A 13,379-nucleotide genomic window follows, 5' to 3' on the forward strand; every position below is an offset into this window, starting at 1 on the left:
GCTGGCACCCGCGGCGCCGGTGGCTGCGGGAGGGAGCGGTCTCCGCCGGCGCTGCCCCGGGGCGAAGCCGCTGTCACGTCGCGGCTGGCGGCCGCTGCCCCCGGCGGGTGCGGGACGGGCGGGATCCCACCGCGATTAAGCCGTGGGAAAACGAGAAAAGTCAGCGCTCAGCTCGGGAGGAGGTAAGCTGCGGCGCTGGGCCTTGGCAAGAATATTTCTTATTCGCGATTTAGTCAATTTTTCAGGTAGAACTTAAAAAATGGTTAAAGAATGACCGTATTATTAAAAAAAAAAATCAGCAAAGTTGCTATAACTAATCAAAGGCTTCCTTTTTGCAACCTGGGAAAAGAACCAAAGCAACTGATCTAATCTGAAGGTTTAAAACAGATCTTTTTATTAAAAGTTTACAATAATTTATTTATTTTACAAATGAATAGAAAGTCTCTTGATAGATATCATATGAATCACAATACAAAAATATGTGTAAAATTCTGTAATTGATCGATCCAGCCCTATTTTAGGCCTGTCAATTACTGCTTCAGCACTGAACCAAACATTACGTATTTAGGATATGGTTGTTAGGATTATATTAGAGAGCACAAGTCACGGCACACCGGCCATTGGGAAAAAAAAGGAAAAATTTTTTCTGGTTTACATTTTGCATAAGTTTACAATAGTTCCTTTTTATAAAATGTACAATAGATAAGTACAGGGTTTAATACACATATTCACAATACGATTTCCTGAGTCTAAACTAAATCCCGTTCTGTGCTGACGCACGCTGCCCGCCGGGACGCAAAGGGAGGTGGCGTCGCTCCCCGCGAGGGACGCTCGGGTGCGTTTTCTCCTCACGGTCAGGAGTGTTGTCCGCAAGCTGTGTAAGGCACTCGGGGATGCACTGAAGGCTACAGGTATTACTAGAGCAGAATTCTGTCAATAACAGCCACAGTCCTCCAACAGCTTGAACAGGGCGGCCGGGCCTGACGGACACAACGCGCGGTGGGTGGCACCAGCTGCAGTTCCAGCGGATTTCAGTTTAGACGTGTTGCTCTGGGGATGTGGCCACCGGCCGGTGCCACTGCGGCCACGGGACCTGGGCAGGGAGGTCCAGCCGCTCCGGTGCTCCTTTGGAGACCCTGCGTGCGTGACCCAACGCACCCGCTGCTCTGACTCTTGGGGGCTAAACGTAGCCACCGGGGTGTATCGGTAACGCACCAGTGAGACACTCGGGTCATCGGGCCCCATCTTGTCGTTATTTGGAGGGCAGCTGGGGAACTTCTACGCAGTGCTTACAGGGGAGAAGCTGGAGTGGTCGGCAGCCCCTGCCTGAGGAGCGGGCGCTCGCCAGCTCGCCACCCGGGCGGTGACCCCCACCTTCCCCTGCTGATGTACACCTGCAGCGGGGGACGGATGGGCTGCGGGAGAAAGCCTTATGACAGAGCCCCAGACGAGGGTAACGCTCCCCCCCGCGGTCCTCTGGCTTTGAGACCGGGTTTGGAACAGAAGCGCAAGACCCAGAGGTGAGCAGGCAGCAACCGAGATCTCTCCCAGCTCATCTCACGGGTGAAGGGTGGCAGCGTCGCCAGAATGGCTCCCTGCCACCATCAAGGACTCATAGCACAAACTCTTCGTACAAAACCCCAGCGGGATCAAACACAAAGTGACTGGAAATTGAGCGAAAACCCCTATGTTGAAATTAAGGAGCATATTTACGTGAATTTCCTGTCTGTGCATTTGTAAGAAATAAACAGTTTCGAAAACATTCTTTGAGCCATTTTTTTCTTTCCTATGTACATACCTTTTTACATATAAATATTAACATATACATAAGCATAATCCCTTATTTACACATGTACCTGTCCTGTACAGTTGGCTTTTAAATTAAAAAAACGTGATTAATGGGAAAACGTAACTGAAATTCCAGACACATCCACACAACGTGCAGAAGCACGGCCTGCCTGAACAGCGACGAAACGGGTCCAGGCCACTGCCAAACGCGCCTGTGGCCACCGTTGCCAGCCCCCGGCAGGCCCTGGGGTTCGGCCCCCGGCAGCTCCTTTGGTTCGGGCGCTTTTCCCGCAGAGCCCAGTGGAGCCCACGCTGCAGGCGGGCACCTCAACGGCTGTCTGCAGCTCCTCCGAGAAATAAAGTATTTTAAGACATGAAGTATTTAAGTAGAACTGAAAACGGACACTTAGGCTTTAACAATGTTTTTAGCATGAAATGCAGAAGTAAGAATGTAGCTCCTCAATGTAATCCTGATGTTGGTATCTGGTAGAATTGGACTTTGTTAAATTACTTCTATAACATAATCACATGCTGATATCAAAACCCACACCCTTTGACTTAAAACGTCACATTTCTTCAGTACAAATACAACACTTTCCTTAACAACTCATTTTCATACATTATTGTAGTTTAGCTCCCTTTGCTGTTTACACCGTCCGGTTTAAAGCAGTCGATTGATGTACAATATCTGGAGAGTTTTTAGACTTTCAGTATCAGGGGATTTTGTTTGTAGCTTTCTAAACGCGACACAAGGTTTGGAAGTGGTGCAGGTACCTACGGAACAAAACAGATATAAGGGTTAACTACAGCCGGGATTCTCTCTCCAACACGTGGCTTTTAGTCCCAAGCACCACAACATTTGCACGTCATGGGGTTTGCTAGATTGCCTTAAGTAGCTCTCAAATAAGTCTACAGTTGGAGTAGACTTATCCAATTGCTGGTTTTTCTCTGAAAAAAAAAAGATAACTTATTAAATGTTAAATGTACTGTTGTCTAAATGCTGTACCATACATTATATTATTCATTTTTCTTAAGCAATACTATTAGTTTTCAGGTAACACAGAACATCATGATGATAATGATGAATGATGAATTTAAAATTTGCCCTAATTTCACGCAACTTCCGAGGCCACTGTTCCTGAACGCCGCCTCCCCCAGCGCCCACATCCCTCCCCTTCGGAGCATCCCACTGCTGCAGGTGAATTCCTGGGACGTGGCAGTGCTGGGGATGGGGACCCCGAGAGAGGGTGAGTGCATGAGCAGTGACGTGCAGCACACGGAGACACTGCCACTCTGCGTTGCAGTCACTAAGTAGCAATCCGGCCATTTGTTTGATAATTGTTACTTCCAAGGAGGCGTACAGATCATCCTCCTACCGGGAACTGACGGAAAAAAAGCCTAAGACAGATCTAGCTAAATTTCTGAGCTGACAGAGAGCGGGTAAAGGCTGTCTAACTGGGTGGCAGGACATGCCCTCCAAGCAGGAATGATCCCCCCCTCCGTTTCCAACGCCAGGGTTCAGGCCAGCCCACATGGATATACAGCCCCGTTGGCCACCGGGGCAACGATGCTGAATTCTCCTGCCAGGCACGGGGACATCAACGAGACCACGCAGCAGTACTGGCTACCTCAGAGACAGCTGGTCCCTACCGATAGTTCAATGTCGGTATAATGGACAGAGAAAGGAGCTGGGCCATGGAGAAGACAAGTTAATGACCCACGGAGCCAAATTCGACCTCCTGAAGTGAGGAGAGATGGCAGGGAAGGACATGACACCCTTAGGGGAAAGGGTGGCTGCCGTCGAGCTGGGCCATCCCTTCGTCTGCTCCATTCTTGGACCGTTCTTCATCATTTTCTATTTTACACTTGGCCAAGAGACCAACCTCAGGCAGAAGGGGAATTTCTAGGGCAAACACATGGAGAGCAGAATAGTTCAGCCAATGGCCAGAAGGGACGAGGAACCCCCATCCCCATCCCTTCTCCCCCCCCAGAGCTCACCAGTACATCGAATCCCCCTCTTCCCCGGTGCGGGGGGATGAATAAACCCTTCCCGCAGGCTGGGGGGCTCTTCCCTCCCTCTGCAGTGAGCCCTTGAGACGGGGACTCCACCACTCACACGTGGAAAATAAAACCTCAAGAATTTCAATAAGCAATTCCTAAAAAGACACGGAACTTAGAGAAATCAAGAGGAAATACCATCGAAATGTGAAGATGCCGCTGTTGCACGCGGCAGCGTGTCCCTGCGAAGAGCAGGCGGGCAGCAGCGCGGGGGCAGGGCAAGGTGGCCACAAGGAGTTTCTGTGGCGGCAAACAGGGGCGCTGGGCGCTGACGGCAGGTCCCCTCCGCTGCCACTTCAGATTCACCTCGGTGCTGTCTGGGGCACTGCCTGGGGGGCTGCCGTTCGCTTACTCTAAAAGGAACAGGGTTATCATTCTCTCACCATGCAATATTCCACCAAAGAGATTTTTTTTTCAGAAAGCTGTAAAAATGGGACAAAAGAAGCATTTAAAAAACGGTAATGGATGGAGCTCTAATGTTTGTGCACCTGAGCATTCACTGGCTGTGAAAAACTGCAGCTTCAGTGAAACAGAGCGATCCAGAAATGCAATTCATCAAAGATTATGGACAAAATTTCTTATGGAAAAGGAACGATTGCCTTTGTTGGCCTGTTGTTATTACGCACAGCCTCTCACCGAGGCGGCACTGGAAGGAGAGCCGTACGTCTGTTTCTTTATTTATAAGTGGCAGTAAGGGGATTTGCTGGCAGTTTGTTTAAACACACCCCCTGAGCTGTAAATCCCATTTCTCACGCTCCCGCCGGCCGCACGGCCCTGGCAGGAGGCGCGGAGGCCGCGGCGGTGCATGTGGCCGTCGCCGGTGCCGCCCGGCAGATGGGCCGTGGGCCCCCGCAGCCAGCCCCGGCCCCGCATTAGCAGCACCAGGCACCATATGGCTGCCGGGAGCCCACAGCGCCAGCGCTGGACCAGCAGGTCTTGCAGGTGCCGGGGAAAACAGGAGAAACGTTCAGGGAATAACAAAAAGGCAACGAAAACACACAGGCGGCGATTCAACTTGCCAGGGTAATACTCTACAATGCCTTACTCTGCCTACGCTAAGCAGAGTTAATCATCAGTTGAAACACGGGTGCAGGTTTAAATAGGCTGGAAACGTGAAATAGTATTTGCTTGAGCACCCCAGCGATGTGCAGAGGATGTCAGCGCGGGCGCTGCTTCACGGTGCGCCCACTGTCATAGCCACTAACCTTGGTGGCTGTCTCGCTGAAAAGGCCAAAGACACAGTGAATTTGGGGACTAACGCAGTCATTTCTAGCCTGGAGGCGTTCTGCCTGGCCCGAATCGCCAGGAATTAGAAGAATGAACCTGAGTCCGTGGCTTCAGTCCCCAGCACCCACCAGCTGAACAGCCGTCGTGAGCCCAGGCTCATAGTGGGGCTCATCCCACTGGTGCCGTGCAGTGGCATTGCCGGCTGGTCCTTCGGGCACCCTGGGCACCGCAGGGAGGGCAGGAGATGCTGGAAGTGTTTCCCAAGCAGATCACCCCTCTCTCCTGACGGAGAGAATATATCTCTGGTGTATTTTGTTCCTGACCATATTGATTTGGAAAATCCTGGGGTTTTCCCCCTTAAAATAGCCAAATACACCAACTGAAGAAAATTACCCAACGCCATCCATTTATGTCGATAAACCTTGGGAACATACGCTACGCAAAAGAACTATTCATGAGCACAAAAGCATTTCACTTCATAAATATTTATAGGATGGGAATCTGAAACGCTGTTCCTGGGGCCCTGGGTCCCCTCGAGGCTTTTCAGCATCTTTGCGGGGTCGGGGAGAGCCTGGAGACGGCGGGTGTCAGGGCGGGATGGGGATGTCAGGCATCGCCGCCCTAACGCGAGCTGCCTGCGCCCAGCCCTGACCTAGATGGAAGCGCGGAGCCTCCGCCCTTCGCCTCCCATCACCGCAGCTCTGCTGAGATTGGGACTAATGAAGCTTACAGCCAGCGCGGCTCATTTTTAACCATTTCTGGTCACTTTTCATCACAATTTTATGGCATAGACAGAGCCAGATGTAGGGCAAGGCTGGGTTTCTGGCGTCAGCATCACACTCGTGCGGTGCGAGTGCAGAAGGGCAGGGGGTCCTGCAGCGCCATGAGGCTCACCCAGCTTTCCTTAAGGGCAATCCGACACACACACGCCAGAAACTACTTCTGCTTCCTCGATCCTTTGATGCTTAATAGCAGGGGTTTCAAAAGCTGTTTCCTTCCATTGCAACTGATTTATTTGTAACATTTACGTGCTAAAATCTTTTGGAAACAAACTGGACACACATCTGTAAGTGCATAGAAGAACTCTAGCATTTTCTCTTCATGACGGATTTTGAAGCAGTGTGTAACAGAGAATGAGATTAATAATTAAAACTATTTGATGACTCCTATAGCATCCAAAAAGCAGCACATGACAGCCTGGCTGTGGTTCTCATACTTGCACTAGAACAAGTTAAATTTATCTATAATAATCATGCGGGGTTTTTTAGAATAATGGCTGATTCTGCACTGAAAACGACTTGTTTTGCCCCACAGAAACCTGCCCAGGTAAATGCAGTGTAAGTGTGGATTAGCTAGGTAGATGTAAGGGCGTTCGTCTGCAGTTAAGAAGATGGTGTTGCGGTGGGTATGTTAGGCAGTTGTACAAAAACTCTAGGTCAGATAGACTGAAATAAAGTTCTTGGAGACTACAGAGCTGATGTTAGCAGCAAAATTCGTAATCAACTTCAATTTTTTAAAATTTTGTAGCATATGGTGCTTATGAGTGAATTTGTAATACATTTACATGTACTTTTCATGTAACTGGTAAATGATGTTAGAATGCTCTTTAAAAAGACAAATCTGTTAGAAGGCAGTCACTATGGTATTGGAAAATATGGTACAATAGCTACAAAATACATTTACGTGTTGTGTTATATCTAAAATATTAGATACTATCACTATTTGTCACATACCTAGAAAACATAAATAGCATCGATTTGTTTTCCAACTAAAGAAAAGAATTTAAAATATTTGTCTTCTATATTTGCAATAACGTGGATTTTAAAAACTTTCTCAACACCTAACCCGTGGAGAAATGTCTAAGCGTAATACCGGAGCGGTAAGTCTGTGGCTGGAATCCCTCGTGCAGCACACGCGCCCATCTGCTGCCGCGGCTGGAAGGGCTGAAGACGCCCAAAGGAAACGAAGCCTTTAGCGGGGAGTGTCTCCCCGGGCAGCTGGAGAGCGGGAATTTCGGATTTGGGGGACTCCAGTGCAAACTGCAGACAAAGAAGCCATTCAGCTCCACTCAGCCTAGCCCAATAGCTAGTAATGGAATTTTTGTACTTTCTAAATTAATCTGCAGGAAATGGAGCCTTTCGATGGCAGCCATAGGCAATGCCGGGGCTGAGGGTGCCCGCCTCGGCAGCCAGGGGCACAGCCACTGCCCTGGCCCGGGGCTGAGCTCCCCGTGCCCCCCTCCAGATCCACTCACGGGCAGGTATTGCAACGGTCCTTCCGCTGCCTTAGGGAACACGCGCTCCCCCGCTGAATTTATGGCCAAATCTTCCTGCTGTTTGAGAGTCACAACTGTACGACATAGCAGGGAATAAAAAGCTCCACCTGGCCCACCTGCTCTGAAGGGCAATGGAAACAAATCACTGAAACAGCTCTGAAAGACAAAAATAATAAAAAACGTGACAATCTGCTAAGAACCTGGCTGCTCACAAGCATTATTTCTTATTATAGATCACCAGCTCACAGACACAAGATCAGCTGTGGCATTAATAGATGACATTTAAAGAGGGAGGGTTTCAGAGCGGTGGGGAAGCCAGTCAAGCTGTAAATGCAGAGTTAACGCAGAAAATGCAGGCTGACACCCCAGCCGTAACTCGGGCTGCTCCTGGGGGAAAGGCAGCCCAAGGGCAGGAATTCAGGGCACCATGTCAGCCCCGATCTCAGCTGCCGAGGAATCCCTGCCTCCTCCGGGTTGAAGGCAGCTGCTTCATCTTGCTGAAGTGTAGCCCTCTTTCCTAGATGACCTTCTCACAGCAGTTTTTAGGAAACATAGTTACAATTAACACTCTCATAAATCTGCTAAATTATAAATTTACAGCCTTTAGGATTCTACATTCCCTCTCTTGGTACAATTAGCGTAGGTTGAAAAGGTTGCCTTGACTTGATGATGTGTGAATATTTTACAGTCCTATTACCTTCGTGACCATCGCAGCATTGCTAATGCATGCTGGTATCTCCTTGACAGCCGTTCTGACACTCATTTCATCAATTTGTTGTATCCCTGGGGTGCGTTCTTGTTTATAACAAGAAGGAAACTGGCCATTGGGGCAATCTGTCTTTAGAAAAAGTCATTGACAGAACGAAATATCCTGCATCTGCCTCTGCAGATCTGTGTAAGGCTGCTACAGGTCTTGAGTTTCTCGGACACATTCTCCCTTCCTGAGGGAGGTTTATCTGGGATTTCTAATGGCCCAGAAGTGCAGACACGTCCACTGTGTGTGCCAACCCCACTGCATACATGTGCTGAATACACGTGGTGGGTGCGGGATGTGCGGGGCTGGAGACGCGCTTGCAGGGACGCGGTGCAGGGACCAGGGGACGCGGCGGGTGCGGGATGCGCAGGACTCAATGTGCGCTCACGGGGACTCTGCGTGGGGACCAGGGGCTCACCTCGCCAGCTGGGCACAACAGGCACGCCAGGGAAGCCCTCCCGTTTGTGCCAGCTGGGAGATGCAAGGAGCCATCCTGCTCCTTGGAATCAGCAGAAAAACTCTCACCGATTTTAGTGGAGCACAGTAACACCCACACCCTCTGAACAGGAGAGTTTTATGGAGGAAAGAGAGCACCGTCCTGTGTACACGCAGCCACCCTTGCCTGACCCTCTCGGCGCTGTCAGTCTGGAGCCGTCCCATGTCCGATCCGTCGCCCAGCCGGGCTGTCCCCTCTCTGCTGCCAGCCCAGCACCCCCCAAACCCCAAATCCGCACGCAGCAGGACTAGCCGGGCAGGCAGACACACAATGTTTCTGTCTTCACAAAACCAGACTAAGCCCAGAAAACTAGAAGTTTAAGACTGGAAAACACAGCATCCTAATAGCTAATAATGCTAAATAGTAAGTCAAATATTCATTATTCTCACCTAATTATCTAACCAAATTGTGAGTCTTCCCAATACATCAAAACAAAACCTTCAAAATACATGTTTATGCTTACATATATGCACATGATCTGGAAAGAATACACGATGTCCATGATATCATAGGATACCTCAAGTTGGAAGGGACCCAGAAGGATCATTGAGCCTATGATGATACATACGATACTATCAAACAGTTGTACCACTTCTTCAGGCCTATTACATGAAATCTTTGTGAAGGAAGAGCATGAATTCACCAAAAGTTGTGCCTATCAGCACTGTGAACTAGTCATAAAAAATCAAGTTTAATCTGGCTAATTTGGATTTAAGAATCAAGATTTGATTCTCCAGATAATATTTGAGTGTTTTGTTGTGCATCTCGGCTCTCTATCAGAAGTGAAAGGATGAGGTCCCCGACAGGAACCAAGAAAAGGTTCCTGCTAATTTATGCTAGAGTGTGCTCAAAAAAAATTTTTTTCCTTCCTTTGCTATTATAACAAGTATAATGATTTCCTCAAAGGTTTTGTCTGCTGCGAGCCTTGCAAATTAATGCTAGGCGTATGTAAATGTATTTGTATATGTATGCAGGGGGTGTGTACACAAACATATTTATTTACAAATATAATGCATTTTTTAAAAACATTTCACTTTATAGTAGATTTTTCAGCTAATTAATTCTTCAGGCTAATACTGAGTTTGGTACATTATAAAAATCTGTGTCCTTATGATTTACAAGAACATGGCAAGAATAAAATTAAGGGCAAGAACACTTCGGAGTTAATGACAACCGAATCTGCTATGCCTGGGAGTGCTTTGGAAAATGAATGATTAAATGAATGATTATCTTTAAGAACAGCTCCGTGGACCAGGCTTTTACAATGCAAATCCCAGTTCTGTATGGAGCTATGCTGAATGTGCAGTTCAATTATAATTACCGATTTGTTGCTTTTCCCTAACAAAACCCCACCGTTGCTGAGAAGACAGAGATGTGAAAGAAGCAGTCACTGCGGAGCGAGCCTGGTCCCTGAGGCACGGCAAGACACGCTCAGTTTATGTAGAAATGTCTCGGGGGGGGGTTGTTCCAAACTATGGGCTCTGTCGGGAGCGTGCCTCCAGTTTTCTTTCCAAGAGAAAAACATGGGATGGAAGCTCCTGGCATCTTGAGGGGGAAGCAGACGCGACACAGGGCCGCTGCTGCTGCGCGCAAATTTACAGGGTGTTTACACTCCGAGAAAACTCTTTGTACTCCTCACAGAGATAGGAACAGGCCTATTAATGATGCTGTACATCATTACCACTACAACAAAACAGGAACGTGGGCCCCTCGATGGTAGAGAGAGTAAGGAGTTGTCCCAGGTGAAGAACTGCCCTTGCGTAACCTGCCCAGGAAGCACAACAGAAGTTACTGCCACCATAAACCAGATGCTCTGCTCAGGAGGAAAAGCTCAGCAGGTCTGCTTCTAGTTTTGCTGTGGGAGTTCGCAAAACAGAAACCAGCAGCCTCCTCCCAAGCCGAGTCCTCCTCATGATCAAAGAGCTCCCCCAGACGCGCCTCAGACCTGCGCTGTGCCGAAGCTGTCCTGAAGCACCAGACACAACGTGATTCCTGCCCGAGGACCTCCGTCTCATCTCATCTCATCTCACCTCACCCGGGAATTCGGACCGACATTGTCATTTCTATGCACTTCAGTCTCAACATCCCCTGAAACATTAAAGCAGAAATACCGTGCAATGACACACTCTACACTTTTATATAAATTGACTATTATTAATCTGCCGGAAAACACTTTATTATTACTGAGCCAAATTCTGCTCTTTACTGAGATCAAGAAAGGTAGCCAAGATTTACAGCACAGTAAAAATGAGCAGCCTTTGACTCATTTTCTCTATATCTTTCCACGAATGCCGTTTGCTCATTTGGAGCCTTCTTAAAGCCTTGGGTTTTCCCTACTCAGTTCACTTTAAACCAAGATGTTTTGGGTCTTCCTGCACAGCAAAGACTTGTCAATTAGCATTCTGGTAATGTAGCTCATTAGCCTTATCTCCACACCCCTATGAAGAAAGCCATTTACAGCCCCTTTCAAAATGCCTGAGTATATACATATATACACACAGAAGGCAGCCGATAAAACATTACAGGAAAATTTAAGCTCCAGTAGCTCATCATCTCCCCTGTGGTTCGTTTCTGGAAAAACGTGCTGCTGACCTTAAAAAAACCCAATCTCTTCTGCCAACTAAAGCACACCAATAAAAAAGCAGCTTGATTATGGGATCAACGCATACAGAAATGTAAAGAAAAGTAATAATCTACCAAACAAGCAGGCTGACGTGGAGAGGTGCAGTAGAAGTGACCCCAGCAGGAGCTCTGCAGGCGTTTGCTGCAGCGCACACCCGCACACACGGCCCTCAGGCATGTAAAAACATCAGATTCTGCAGATTTGCAGTTGGTATTTCTAATTGCTGCCTATAGTAGGAAATATATTGTATATTCTTTCTTAGAAATGCTAAGACCACTCCTAAAAAGAATTTCTCCTGATGTAAGACATACCAAGGGCTAAAGGATCTGGAAATAGCTGGGTCTGAGCTGGCTGGCCACGGGGAGCCTAAAGCTGCCCTACTGCTGCTCAGCATCACTGGCCGTTTGGTGGGAGAGGCATCTCCCCGCGCTCCTCCAGCACGTGCGGTTCCACACGCGCCAATCAAACATGGCAACCCTCTTCTAGACTGGGGTCCTTCTGGCACTGAAAAAATGTAAATAATCTTCTTTTAGTATTAATATTTTCAATGTTTTAATTAAGATTAAAATAATTAAGCTTGTGATTACAGTACTCTATTCTATTACCAAGAGGAACCCTTACAGTCATGAATCGACCTGGATCACCGCCCAGACGTGACCCTTCTCCTCCGAGGGAGTCTCTCTCTGTGAGGGGAGCACAGGACCTGGTCTGCTCATTCCAACTTTATCTGGGTCAGTCTTCAGCCCAGGTTAACCTGACATAACGTCTCGAATCTACTTATCAGAAGGAATTTAGTTACAAAAGATACTGTGCGGTCATGACGGGTAACTACTCCTCCTCCCCAAACGCAGACGTTGATGGACTCCTTCAAGGACCAGACTCACAGCTCTCCATTTTACATACATGTACACACACAGAGGGTCTGACATTAGCTAAAACTTCTTAGCTATGAAGGGAATAATTGCACCAATACACTGGAAAGCACAACCTAACAGCCTGCTCTGGGTCCTTTGACAACTTCTCTGACTCAAACAGCTATTGCCAGGAAGAGCAGGGGGGTTATTGCCCACACCGTACAAACCCCCATCACTTCTGCAACAAAGCGCTGCCCACCCCGACCACGGAGAAATTCCGTCTGTGACCACCTCCCGCTCGGCAGAGCTGGCTGCGGGCAACAGCGTTGTGCAGGAAGCTTCTAGACAGCAGAAAAAATAGGGAACAGGGAAAATCATCTTCTGAAACCCAACAGCATCATGTGCTGAGCAATTCCAACCCAAGGGACAGGTTTCCTTCTGATGATATGCAGGGTCTTAAGGGTTTCTACCTGAAGCCTGAAAGCCTTCTGGCCAGATATATGAAATGTGAGTCTAATGCTGGGATTTAACTCCCAAAGTTCATTTAGGATTCAACTGAATATATGCTTAGACACGTGCCACTGAATTCCCAAAGCACATGCATTCAAGTACCAGCTTGTGCATCAAGTACAGATTTCCCTTGCACAAACCTGGGCTTCAGCAAGTGGCACCTCGTTTTCTGGAACCCCCCCAAGATGCCCGTAAGTGCTCCGACCCGTCACAGAAAACCAGAAACCTGCTTCTTTCCAGACATAACCTACATAAGCAGAAACGCAGAAGTATTCAGGTCCAAGTTTTCAGGAAAATGTGCATTTGCTTTAGCTTAGAGCCCAATGCTCTGTCATTTGCATATTTCAAAAAGGAGACACTAATTACTGCATTTGTCAATTAACGGCCTCTCTGCAGCAGAACCTACTTCCACGTCTGACCGAAGAAAGAGCAGGTTTGTATGACAGAACGGTACCGTACAGTTCCCAAGTAGAATTCTTTAAAAATGCTACTTATTTTTATCAGATATTATTTCTTTTGAATAAACAAATATAAAAAAGAACTATAATAAATGTTAATATTTTTATTTAAATAAGATAATTGGGAAAACAGGAATTCTGGGGTGCTCAAGCCCTTCTATAAATGCAAAACCTAATTTCAAGAAAAATTTCTCTTAGTTTAACTGACAACTTATCGATTTGGAAACTCGGGAGTGCCACGTACCGCTGGGAGTCCCCAAACTCCGGTATGACGTCAACACGCGCTACAAAACAACCAGGATAACTGCCTAAAGCAGCTTCCTAAACCTGCCCAAC

The 13,379-nt window shown here is 47.7% G+C and overlaps 1 protein-coding gene across 18 annotated transcripts in view; it reads right to left on the bottom strand.

Moving 5' to 3' along the window:
* Positions 1-422: 422 nt before the first annotated feature.
* Positions 423-13,379, bottom strand: part of JAKMIP3 (Janus kinase and microtubule interacting protein 3) — a 91,692-nt gene continuing 78,735 nt past the window's right edge. For 17 of the 18 annotated variants that reach the window (XM_063337521.1, XM_063337519.1, XM_063337520.1 and 14 more), the window contains one exon: positions 423-2,562. The gene's annotated coding sequence lies outside the window, so the exon portion shown is untranslated. Of the gene's footprint in view, positions 4,200-13,379 lie in introns of all 18 variants that reach the window. The other variant, XM_063337506.1, reaches the window with a different exon arrangement.

This window comes from Chroicocephalus ridibundus, chromosome 6, assembly GCF_963924245.1.
Source record: "Chroicocephalus ridibundus chromosome 6, bChrRid1.1, whole genome shotgun sequence".
Classification (NCBI taxonomy): Eukaryota; Metazoa; Chordata; class Aves; order Charadriiformes; family Laridae; genus Chroicocephalus; species Chroicocephalus ridibundus.